This window comes from Oryctolagus cuniculus, chromosome 1, assembly GCF_964237555.1.
Source record: "Oryctolagus cuniculus chromosome 1, mOryCun1.1, whole genome shotgun sequence".
Taxonomy (NCBI): domain Eukaryota; kingdom Metazoa; phylum Chordata; class Mammalia; order Lagomorpha; family Leporidae; genus Oryctolagus; species Oryctolagus cuniculus.
In genome coordinates this window covers 154,316,256-154,329,010 of record NC_091432.1, presented here as the reverse complement: position 1 = coordinate 154,329,010, position 12,755 = coordinate 154,316,256, and the positions used below count along the sequence as shown (strand labels likewise).

The window sequence follows — 12,755 nt, the reverse complement described above, 5'->3', positions numbered from 1 at the left end:
CGGCGCCCATATGGGATGCTGGTGCTGCAGGCTGGGGCTTTAACCCGTTGTGCCACAGCACCAGCCCCTGTACACAATTCTTATTTATTTATTTATTTATTTTGTCAGATAGAGTTAGACAGTGAGGGAGAGAGACAGAAAGTTCTTCCTTCCATTGGTTCACCCCCCAAATGGCTGCTGCGGCCGGAGCTATGCAGATCCGAAGCCAGGAGCCAGGTACTTCTTCCTGGTCTCCCACGTGGGTGCAGGTCCCAAGCACTTGGGCCATCCTCCACTGCCTTCCTGGGCCACAATAGGAGAGCTGGACTGGAAGAGGAGCAACCGGGACTAGAACCTCGTGCCCATATGGGATGCTGGCGCCGCAGGTGGAGGATTAACCAACTGAGCCAAGCCGCCGGCCCTGTACACAATTCTTAACATAGGTACTGCAAATCTAAAAAGCCATGAATTATCATTCTTCTTTTTTTTTTTTTTTAAGTTATTCTAGTGACTCTCCAGCTTCAATTTAAAGACAACTTTTCCTTAAGAGGATATCAAGTCATCTTCAAAGGTTACTGTTACATCAATCCCACCTATTCACAATTTAACATCATATTCATGACATACTCAACCTTTCAATCTTTCACAGCACATTAACAAAATGATTAGGAAAACTGGATGACCACAACCAAAAATGTTACGGAGTGCACATGGTTCTGACACAGCAAAAAGACTCATTTTCTGTAGGAAACAATTCTACTAAACAACATGGGAGAACTAATTGAAGCTATTCAAGACAGATTAAGAGCACAATTGAGACTCCAGATTGCCATTTAGTATGCATTTTATTGTAGGATATAAAAACCATCCCCACCTATGGAATGTTAAGCTGACATCCAAGACAGTCAAAGCCTCACACAATTCAATACCACTATTTTCTGGTTGTACCAAAAAAATAGACAACCAGTGAATGATTTCACCTCTTTAAAAAATCATTTACACTTAGAAAATGGGATGAGGTGGGCTTGCCTCCTTAAAAATGTTTCTAGAACTACTAAAAACCTTAGATTTACAAAATAGTTGACAAAAATATTCCTCTGGATGGTACAAGAAGGGAGACGGGGACTGCTGATAAAACACAGTGTATGATATTAATCAGTCTTGATTTCCTTCTCTTCTGCTTCCTCAGAGGTTGGACTCTCCTCGTTTCTAGTTTCTCCAATTTCTGCAGGTCAGTCTTATTTAGCTTGGGTAGCCACTTTGGCCTCTTTTCCCTCTGCTCCTCTCTTGCCCTTTGCTTGCACTTTTTTGTCTGATGACTTATCCTTCCTGGCTACCTTCTTGGGCTTCGTTTCCACTTCTGCAGGAGCTGGGTTAGCCGACAACCTTACTCATCTCCTCTTGGGCTCTTCAACAGAGCTGACCTTCCTCTTGGGCATCTTTGTGGCTGGGAGGGTGAGGGTGTGTGCTGGGTGCCAAGAGCCTTCTTGAAGCTGGGCTGCCCAGTCACTGCTACTCCTGCTGCCCTCAATCAATTCTTATGAGACAAAATGAGGTGATATGGTACAGCAGAAAGAAGCTTTCTATTTTAGCTCCTGCTTTCTGTCTCTCTGAAGTGACCTTTTAATTTACATCTGTCAGTTTTCTATTTGAAGAGTCACCATTGTTCATGTGTATACTAACAGAAATGAATGGTATAATGCAATATAATGAGCCATAACATAAGAAAAGATCAAAGTGTAAGTCAGATCCTTAAAATAGTAAGTTGTCATTAAAATGCTATAAATGTGTATTTTACAGATGAGAAAAAAATTTCCAAAATAATACATAAAGTTTTTTTTTTAAAGCTATATACCAATAGTATATGTGTTCCCATTTATGTTACACATTCAGAGAAAAAGGAGTTCCGTGTTTGTAACTATAGCAATCTCCAGACCAGGTTGGGGAGGACACCCAAACACATGCAAAGAACTCTTAACTCTTCCTCAATGTATGATTTTTTAAAAAATTCATTATGAGATTGTTTTTATTGACTCCAAAAAATGCTTTGATATTTCAAAGCTAATAGATGCATTCTTGTTCTCTTCTGACTCTGACTTTGTCTTGACATTATGGTCGGCCATTTGCTCCTTCTTGAAAAACATGGCTCAGTCTCTTATGATCACATTTTCCTTCTGCCTCTCCTGTCTTTGTCGATGGCATCTCTTCCAGCTCATCTGTCAAGTTTGGAGAGCCCAGGGCTCTTCTCTTCCCAGAGAATTTCATGCATTACCATTTTAAAAATCACCTTTATGTTAGTGCCTTTGCTTCAGATTTTTTTAAAGATTTATTTATTTTACTTGAAAGTCAGAGTTACACAGAGAGAGGAGAGAGAGAGAGAGAGAGAGAGAGGAGAGGTCTTCCATTCACTGGTTCACTCCCCAGTTGGCCACAACGGCTGGAGCTGCACCAATCCAAAGCCAGGAGCTGCCTCTGGGTCTTCTATGTGGGTGCAGGGGCCCAAGAACTTGGACCATCCTCCACTGCATTCCCAGGCCATAGCAGAGAGCTGGATCGGCAGTGGAGCAGCTAGGACTTGAAACAGCGCCCATATGGGATGCTGACACTGCAGGTGGCAGCTTTACCAGCTACACCATGGTAGCGGCCCCATCAAATTTGTGTCTCTTCTGTCACCTACCACCCAGGTAAATGTCCAAGAAGCATCTAGAACATAATATGGCATTTGTGGAGTTTTTAATTCTTATCTATTACCATGACCCCAAAACTATTTCCTTCCCAATAAATGGTACCATGATTTATCCAGTTGCTTCAGTCAAAAATCGAGCAGACATTCTTGCTTTTCTCACTTTCCTTCATTCCTCCTCAGTGGATCATCAAGAGATTCTGTTGGCTCCACTACTAGAAGTTTTCTTTAAGCTGTGAATCTGGGCTTTCCTCTCCTGTGCTGCCACTGTCTTTCTTAGGCCACTGTTAGTCTTGACCTAGGACACTGCAGTTGCCCTCACCTCCGCTCTTGTTCCTCTCTCTGTCTGTTGTCATTATCCATGGAGAGTTAGCTTGCAAAGTTCTAGACAAGATCAAGTCTTTTAATGAATTTCCATTCACCTTAAAAGAAAAGCCAAATTTTCTTAATGATTTTGAAGGGTTTTCATGACTGGCCTCTTCTTAGCTCCTTGGGATAGTCTTTGGAACACTTCCTTTTTGCTTTTCATTCTCAACCACATCTTTCTGTCTCTCTTTCTATCCCTCATGAACATTAAGCTTTCTCTTATTGTCTTAGCTTGGAATATGCTTCCTTTGTTCTTTGCATGATAGATGTATTCTCGTTCTTCAGACATCAAATCTAATGTGTGAAGGTCTTCCATAATGATCCTTGCTAATGCAGATTCTTAATCTCATTTGACTTCAACATGTTAATTTCCTCTTTGGAACATATCCGTATCTAAAACCCTACTCTTCATTTGTTGGTTTTTCCCTTTCCAAGATGTAAACTCACTGGGGGCAGAAAGGCTTTTGTATCTTTTTAACTGTGGGAGTCCTGTGACTTGGAACAATGTCAGGCACATGCATATTCTCAGTAGAATAAACAATGAAGGATATTTTCTTGAGCGACATAGAGAAAAAGAGAAAGAGTGAGAGAGAGAGAAACAGAGACAGAGAGAGGTCTCCCATCTGCTGTGTCACTCCCCAAATACCTGCAACAGCTGGAGCTGGGGCAGGCTGAAGCCAGAAACTGAGAACTCAAAACAGGTCTCCAATATGGGTGGCAGGGACTTGAGCCATCACCTGCTGCTTCCCAGGGTGTACATTAGCAGGAAGCTGGAATTGAGAATGGAGCTGGGACTGGAACTCTGGCAATATGGTGTGGGATGTGAGCATCCTAGCTGTCATCTTAAGCTCTAAGCCAAACACCCACCCATAAAATTCATGTTTAAAGGAAGATACGTGATGGAAGCGATAAGAAAGCTGAAAGATGTAATTTTCCCTTCTCTCCTCTAGAACTTAGAAGTCATTTATCAGGGACATAGGTGGTATTGTCTCATTTTAAGTGTAAAAGTGGGAGAAATGAGAGAGACACTGTTAAAAAATAAAAGAAACACTGAATGGATTTAGGGTATTTGGATTCTCTGCTTTACTACTAGCCCAGAGTAGCTATTAGCACGCTGTTCCTCATTGGGCTTATTTCCCTTGTAAAATTGTGAAGCAGACAGCTATTTTCTAACGTTTGCTCCAATCTATTAATTACCATTTTGGAGCAATATCACTTGTCATCAGTCTACATTGCCATTAGATGTGCTCTTTTCATATTCTCTGTTCTAGTTTCTTTGCAAACCTCTTCCTTTTACCTCTCTCTAATATTTAGAATATTTCTTCGCATATTCAACTCTTTCCATGGATACTATTTTACATGAAAGAGCTGATTTTGCAATTTCCCTTGAGATTAGCCTGGTTAATCTCAAGACAGGTATAGACACCATCTATTCAGCTCGTACATAATGCATCAGGAAGAACTAACATTGCTTGTTGTTGGGGTGTTTTCTACAATAAAAGTGTATGATAATGAGAACAATAATTGTTCACTGGAGCTCATGACGTTGCAGAAAAAGGCAGTTCTGAATACCAGAATATTGTACTGAAAAGAAGTTCTTATAGGGAATTATATAGTTTAGTAAGTTTTGGAGTATTTTTGGAATATAAGCGTACTTCAAGAAATCATGGAAAATGGAATTAAGAGCTGTTTATTTTGATAAGAACAATTTTAGATATATGTGTAATTTGTCCATAATATGCAATTGTCATGAGCTTTTGAAGACTTCCTCATACACGTGGATTTCAAAAATGTTTTGCCCAAAACTAAATGTCTTTAAATTCAATTTTCTGATAACTTTTAAGAGTACCTCTTACTTCCCAAAGTGATTGCAACTGAGCAAATTTTAAGAAACTTAGTCATGAAAATTAGAAATCATTGGAAGGGTGGGGTGGGGTTACGAAAGGAAATAGCAGAGACCCAAAATAAATCCAGGTAGAAACAAATGAATGAAAATTGTTGGTGGCTATGTAGAGTCTTTGTAATCTATTGGCAAAGCTGAGCAAGCATTTTCACACGTGAGTTGTCAAGTTCAGGATGCCATTCCAGAAGATATAAAGAAAGAAGTGCAGGAGAACCAGAGAGTGGTAGGTGAGAAACAAGACTGTGTGTTCAGGGCAGACATGTTGGGCCCCAGCGCAGGGGTAGCTTTTGCTCTGGAATGTTCTAGCCGTGTCCCTTAGAATATGGTCAAATTCTTCAGACTTGCCCCTTGCACCAGTGGGATGCCTTCTTTAGTTCATTTATGCATGGAGAGACAGGATGAAGATGGAAACTTCTTGAAAGACTGAGAAAAGCAAGGTCATTCCATAGATGTTTGGGGAGCTTATTGTCTATGAAACATTGGAGGGAGATAAAGCTAAAAGGACAGACCTAGTCATTGGCCTCATAGAGTTTACCATCTAACAAACCCCAAGTTCAGGCCTGACCATGAATACAAGTTTTCATCTCTGTCTCTGTCTCTTTTCTCTCTTTCTCCCTCTCTCCCTCTCTCTTTCCCTGTCTCAGCAGATAGAGAACTCCTGTCTGCTGATTTACTCCTCAAATGCCCACAATGGCCAGGGTTGGGCCATGACAAATCTGGGAGCCTGGAAATGAACTCGGGTCTTCCATGTAGGTGGCAGGAGCCCAGTCACCGAGCCATCAATGCTGCCTCCCAGGGTGTGCAGAGGCAGGAATCTGGAATCAGGAGCAGAGCAGGGGCTTGAGCTGAGGTACTCTGATAGGAGTTGTGGGGGTACCAACTGGTATCTTAACTACTAGACCAAACATCCACCACTCAAATCAGTTGTTGTTGTTGTTGTGTTTACCAATATGCAATTCTGGCAACATTGAGACTTGAAGGTGATGATTACTTTATTTTTAAAAAGTTTTTACTAACATATCTACAAGATAAAATAACAACTTTTTAGTATGAGTCTGTCCCAAATATGGCATGTAATATACTTACACACAAATTTTTATTTAGCATTTACTTTAAATTCTAGTTTAACTTAGCGTTCTGTATTGTAAATAGGTAAGTCTGATAACCCTAATATGTTCCTAAATTATTTTGCAATTAGAATTAGGAAAATTGTATTAATGCTTTGGTATTAGTATAACTAGTAAGGCAGAGGTACTGGGTAAGGACCAACCAAAATCTCAGCATTTCATCATTTCCCATATTCCTCATATCATGAACTGTTTATTATTTGTAAGCATCATCATTGTAAAGGCACAAGTCTGAATAAGCCATTCTTTATTTTACCATATACAAGGGAAATTCACAAAGTTCATGGAAAGTGGGATCAAAAGATAAGCTTCTTTTGTTGCAAACAATGTGAAATTCATGCCTAGTCTTTTATAATACCCTTTATCCAAGGACTTTGTCAAAGCTCACTCATGTTTCTGTTCAGACATTCAGATTGGTGTCTCAGTTTATAGCAGTGTCTGTAAACCAGCAACTAAAGTCCGCCCCACCCCCATGATAAATGTTGTTTGCTGGAAAGACTAACCCATTCCACACCATATAAGACATTTTCACAAACTATCCTTTGTACTCTGACCTTTAAACTTCTAGACTGGTGTGTGTGTGTGTGTGTGTGTGTGCATGTTGGGTAGGGGACTGCTGCAGCTAGCTTTCTGAGAGCTGTGACAAGAAGGGGATTTTAAATGAAAACATCTTCTTAGAAACCTTATGATCAGCCATCTTCTTTCACATTGTGTGATTGTAGGCAAAGCAGCAGTTTGAGGGTTTATAGATTTGGTCAGTAAGATAAGATGTAGTTGTAGTACTATTCCTTCACAGTTGAAAGGGTCCAACTCTGTAAGCATAAGTCCTAACCAGTAGTTAGCATTAACTGATAGGAACTGGGTCGGGAGTCCAGCCTGGCACCAACTCAGATTGCTGAATTATCCTGAGAGGGCAAAGGCTCTATGTGTAGACGTAAATGAAGATAACAAGCTGAGTCACCAGTACATAATGCCAGCCTTTTCTAATTTCATGACTCCACAGTCCAGACTTTGGGGAAACACTGCAATGACATCAACGGGAATAAAAGGCCGTGTCAGTTCCCTCCACTGGACCAGTTTCAGTCCCTGTTTCGTCAGTACAGTGGCACAGGGCGCCGGAACGAGTCTGTGTTCTCCTGTACTCAGTGGAAGAGTACAATGCATGTTCAGCCTTGTGTGTTTAATTCAAGTTTGTAGTTAGGCAAACCCTGTGAAGAGACAAGCACAGAACTATGCTTTGAATCAGAATCACATGTTCCATGACTTTAAAAGGATGGTCATAGGAAAACTACATGGCCATATCTTGGAGAGTTAATGGCAAGTTTTCATTAAATTCTTTAAAACCCTTTGTGTTGCTTATATACTTATAATTATTTTCTTAAAAGATTATTTTATTTATTTGAAAGACAGAGTTACAAAGAGAGGTGGAGACAGAGAGAGGGGTCTCCCATCCACTGGTTCACTCCCCAAATGGCCCCAACAGCCAGAGCTGAGCCTATCCAAAACAGGCAGCCAGAGCTTCTTCCAGGTCTCTCATGTGGATGCAGGGGCCCAAGGACTCGGGCCATCCTTCACTGCTTTCCCAGGTACATTAGCAGGGAGCTGAATGGGAAGTGGAGCAGTGGAGACTCAAACTGGTGGCCATATGGGATGCTGGTGCTGCAGGCCAGGGCTTTAACCTGCTGTGCCACAGAGCCAGCCCCAATATACTTATAATTTAGAATGGACTTTCCCCAACATTTTATTATGATACTTTTTGGACATACAGCAAAGTTTTAAAAGAATTTAAAGTGAACACCACCATACCTACCACCTGGATTCTACCATTAGCAATTCTACCTACTTCCTTTATCATGTAGCTATGCACCTACCCACTTTATGCATCCATCAATCCACACAACATTTTGATGTATTTCAAAGTAAAACACAGACAATAGTCTATTTTCTCAGCATGCACGTCACTATGATATTTTGGATATAAACATTTACATACAGTGAAATTCACAAGACTTACGTATATTTTCTGCAAGTTTTGAGAAGTCTCCCTATTCCTTTCAAGATAGATTTTACCATTGCCCCACAAGAGTTCCTCAATCCCCTTCCTTGATGGTTATCTCCACACAGAGGCAATCCTTGTTTTGATTTTTTACTTCACAATAAATTGGGTTTGAATGGAATACGTAATAAATTTAAATTAGGTTTGCTTTATACATAGTTCTGTTGACTCTGACAATTGTAAACAGCTGTGTAATCATCACCGCAAGATAGGAAGAGAGGCAAGCATTTGGTACGGTAGTTAAGATGCTACTTGGGAGGCCTGCATCCCTCCTCAGAATGTCTGCTTCGAGGCCTGGCTCTCTTGATGCAGCTTTCTGCTAATATGCACCCTGGGATACAGTATGCAAACGTGGCTAAAGTTCTTGAGTCCCTGACACCCACGTTGGAGACCTGAATTGAGTTCTTGTTTCCTGGCCTGGTTATTGCAGATGGAATCTCTCTCTCTCTCTCTCTCTCTCTCTCTTCTTTTTCTCTTTTTCAAATAAATAAGATTTTTAAAAGATAGACCACAGTACTCTCACCACCAAAAAATTCACCTGGGCTCCTTTATAGTCAATTTCTTTCCCCTGCCCCAGCCTCTAGTGGTCCCTGATTTGTTTTCTGTCCCCGAAATTTTACCTTTTTTAGAATGGCATATCAATACACTATGTAGTCCTTTGAGTCTGGATTCTTGGAATGGCATAATGCATTTGGGGTTTCATACCCAAGAGTGTATGTGTCAAAATTTGTTTCTTTTTATTGCTGCATGGTATTCTGTTATACAAGAGGACTTCAGAACAGTAAGTTTCTGGAAAATGGAATGGAAGATAAGTTTATTTTGGTGCAAAGCTTTTTAAAAATTTATGCATAGTTTTTTAATAATACGTATTTTCCATGAGCTTCTTAAAGACCATGAGTATACATGGATTTCAAAAATTTTTGTGTGCCAATATAAATATATCTTTTAATTCTACTTTTCATGAAATTTTTTGAGGTCCCCTTATATCCATATACCATGGTTTGTTTACTTATTTGCTAGTTGAGTTGCATTTGAGTTGTTTTTGAGTTCTTGGCGATTATGAATATAGCTGCTGTAAACTAAGTGGCATTTGTGTTTTAGTCCTCTATCAGGCGGATTTGCACGATCCCCCTTTTTGTGTGAGTTTGTAATTCTCAAAGCTATTAGTAGATACTAAACAAGTGCCGGGACATTTGTCAGGGACAGCTAGAGGTATGGTATGTTTTGGAAAAACTGGTTCAACTATTTTGCTCCAATGAAACCTGCAGCTTGCAAAACCAGAGTGGTCTGGCAAAAAAACAAACAGACAAACAAACCTAAATGAAAGATCTCTGTGAGTGAGATCCCAGTGGAAAGAACAGGTCATCAAAGAAGGAGGTAACTTTCTCTGAAGGGAGGAGAGAACTTCCGCTTTGACTATGACCTTGTCTAAATATGATTGGAGTTGGCAAACTCAAAAGGCTTCCATAGCCTTGGAAACTCATGACAAGAGCCTGGGGTGATTACTGACGCCATAAACAAGAGTATCAATTGTTAAGTCAACAACAGGAGTCACTGTGCACCTAGTCCCCATGTAGGATCTCTGTCCTTAATGTGAATTAATGCTATAACTAGTACTCTAACAGTACTTTACACTTTGTGTTTCTATGTGGGTACAAACTGTTGAAATCTTTACTTAATATATACTATATTGATCTTCTGTATAGAAAGATAATTGAAAATGAATCTTGATGTGAATGGAATGGGAGAGGGAGTCGGAGATGGGAGGGTTTCAGGTGAGAGGGAAGTTATGGAGGGTGGGGAAGTCACTGTAATCCAAAAGCTGTACTTTGGAAATTTATATTTATTAAATAAAAGTTAAAAAAAAACAGAGTGGTAGTATGTATTACATTACTTGTATTTTGACTTTGGGAACTAGAAAAAATATTAACTGCTAGACATGTCATAGCTGGAAATGTCTATCTCATTAGGTGATCTTTTTCAAGTGGACTTGGGGCATTTTTTCTTTCCTGGACGGGACAGATGTTTTAATTTCTAGTCTTATCTCAGGAGCAAGTGTATTTAATCTACCTTTGGGCTCTGGACACTGAAGGTGAAGATTTGTTGTTGAGGAAGCAAAAAAAAAAAAAAAAAAGAAATGTGATTTGGAGAAGAAGGATGGGGGGGAGGAAGGGTTTGCAGTAACAGTAGCAACTACCAATAAATATTTCATTGTGTTGCTATGTGGAGTGGTTACGCCAGGTCAAATTGCTTAACAGTAAGTCAGGTTAATACAGGGTTTAGTGAGATGAGAGACTGATGAGGGGGTGAATTTCATCATAGGATTGTGGTTTTGTTTTGGCAAGGGATCCAATGCCAAATGTGAGAGGCTGCTGCCAGGTGCTTACTGGAAAGAAACGTGCTTGTCTCTTCATGCTCTTGCATTTTCTGTGAAAGCAGAAATGATTTTGTCATTTTATTTACATGCGTACATGTGTATGTCTGTGTGTGTGCATTTATAATGGAGTTACAAATAGCAAGAAAAACACATAGGCCATATTAATTTACTTTACAACTTTATTCATTTATTTAACAGAAATGAATTAAGTGTATGTCAAATCCCCACAGTTTTGAAACTGTAAGTCAGAAGAATCAGACTTTGGTAAAAAGAAAAAAATAGTAGTATGTGATTTTTGTGACTGTTAGAAGAATAAAGGTGGGATTTTATGTATGAGCCTCGGTGAAGTCCAGTGGGGTAACTTTCCTGCCACTCTTTATACTTTAAAGAACTAATTTGAGGCCAGCGCCGGGGCTCACTAGGCTAATCCTCCACCTTGTGGCGCCGGCACACCGGGTTCTAGTCCCAGTCGGGGCGCCGGATTTTGTCCCGGTTGTCCCTCTTCCAGGCCAGCTCTCTGCTGTGGCCAGGGAGTGCAGTGGAGGATGGCCCAAGTGCTTGGGCCCTGCACCCGCATGGGAGACCAGGATAAGTACCTGGCTCCTACCATCGGATCAGCACCGTGCGCCGGCCGTGGAGGCCATTGGAGGGTGAACCAATGGCAAAGGAAGACCTTTCTCTCTGTTTCTCTCTCTCACTGTCCACTCTGCCTGTCAAAAAAATTTAAAAAAAAAAAAAAAAGGAAGTAATTTGAACTTTGAACTAAGAATAGAGATGAAAACAGCTCATAGAAATCTTTTTGTGTAGCATTGACAGTGGACACTGATAAACTTCAAATGGGAATAAAAGGACATGGTAGGTCATCTGAATATGTTAACAATTTGTAACTGGATGGCTAAACAGTACATAGAAACATAGACAACCAAGATATTTTGCAAACATGCCAGGCATTTGGTTTACAGAAAAAGGTCCATTTTTCCCCTGCATTTACAACTTCACACAGCTCCTGTGAGTGTCTTCAGGGAAGCATTTTTTCATTGTAGGTGCAGTATTGTTCAGATTAGGCTCATCAGTCACTTTAACGGGCAGATAACATCAATAATCTATCTTTGTGTTTGTAAGCCCTCATGCTGCTTATGAATTTACAAGCACAAACATTAATGAATATCCCAGTGGTGTAAAGGTACATTTATACCTATCTCCCTCCCTCTCCCGTTCTTGGTGTTAGAGGAAACTGATGAAGAGCCCAGGAAAACACTGTGGTACTTTATCCTTATTATAACAATAGCTTTGTTACAAAGTTATTGAGTTACAGAGCCTTGGCTTCTCTCAAGATCCAATGTACTCATAATTGCAGCTGTTATAATGGTGATTTGTTAGACTTAAAATGCTCGGTTCTCCAGAGTGTCACTGTTAAGGAGAGTGAAGTGGGAGTTTAGTTTGGCTACGTGGATCAAGTAGATTGAGATCTCAGGAAATCCAGAAGGGAAATACCCGAGAAATCAGGAGCCTGGCCGGAAAACCTGTGCTTTTTCTCTAGGGCTTTCTCCACAGGAGGGCAGGTATGTGCAGTGCTTGGTCAAGGAGAAAGCAAAATTAAGAGAAAGCATACTAAAATTTTATTGGTAATGGTGGCTTACACATCTCTCTGAAACACTAGCTGAGCATTCTTTCGGACCATGAAACGTCTCTTTTCTTTCTTCTTTTTTAAGTAAACATCTGCCTTGAAAACTGATTTGGAAATATTTAGGTTCTACACTAAGTATTCAAAGCATCCTAAATAAGAAAGTGTGGTTCACAGTCATTCACATCATTTGAAGAGAAAACAAGTGTTTCCTGCTGTCTGTCAGGCTCAGTGCTTGCGTTCGCTGCCATCCTGTGTTGATGCCTTGGACAGGGTTTGGAGGAGGACGCACTTCTTTCCAGGAAACAGGTAGGCTAGTATCCTGGCCAAGTAATTTGCTGTTTGCACTGCACTGTGCTATTTATTGTATTTTTCCCTTCTTTCTGAAAAGGACAAAAAAGTAGGAAGATAAAAGTGGCAATGAAGAACAATGCATATTATTTGCTCTAGAATTCTCCGTCATGGCTGAAAAATCAGCCTTCTCCCACTCCTTCAACTCTCTCTTACCAACACTTGCCCTTAAAGTCATCTTTAATGATGGAGGTAATTTTATATGGCTTAAAACATTTGAACTTTACTTTTAAACTGTAGCTTCCAATTAATCCAGTTACAACCTATGTAATTGGAATCAGTATGATAC

At 40.2% G+C, this 12,755-nt stretch overlaps 1 protein-coding gene and 1 pseudogene across 5 annotated transcripts in view; one reads left to right on the top strand and one right to left on the bottom strand.

Moving 5' to 3' along the window:
• PCSK5 (proprotein convertase subtilisin/kexin type 5) overlaps positions 1-12,755 on the top strand; it is a 437,660-nt gene that overhangs the window by 51,565 nt on the left and 373,340 nt on the right. The gene's annotated exons all lie outside the window — the stretch shown is intronic.
• On the bottom strand, positions 1,131-1,418 carry LOC127493907 (non-histone chromosomal protein HMG-14 pseudogene; annotated as a pseudogene).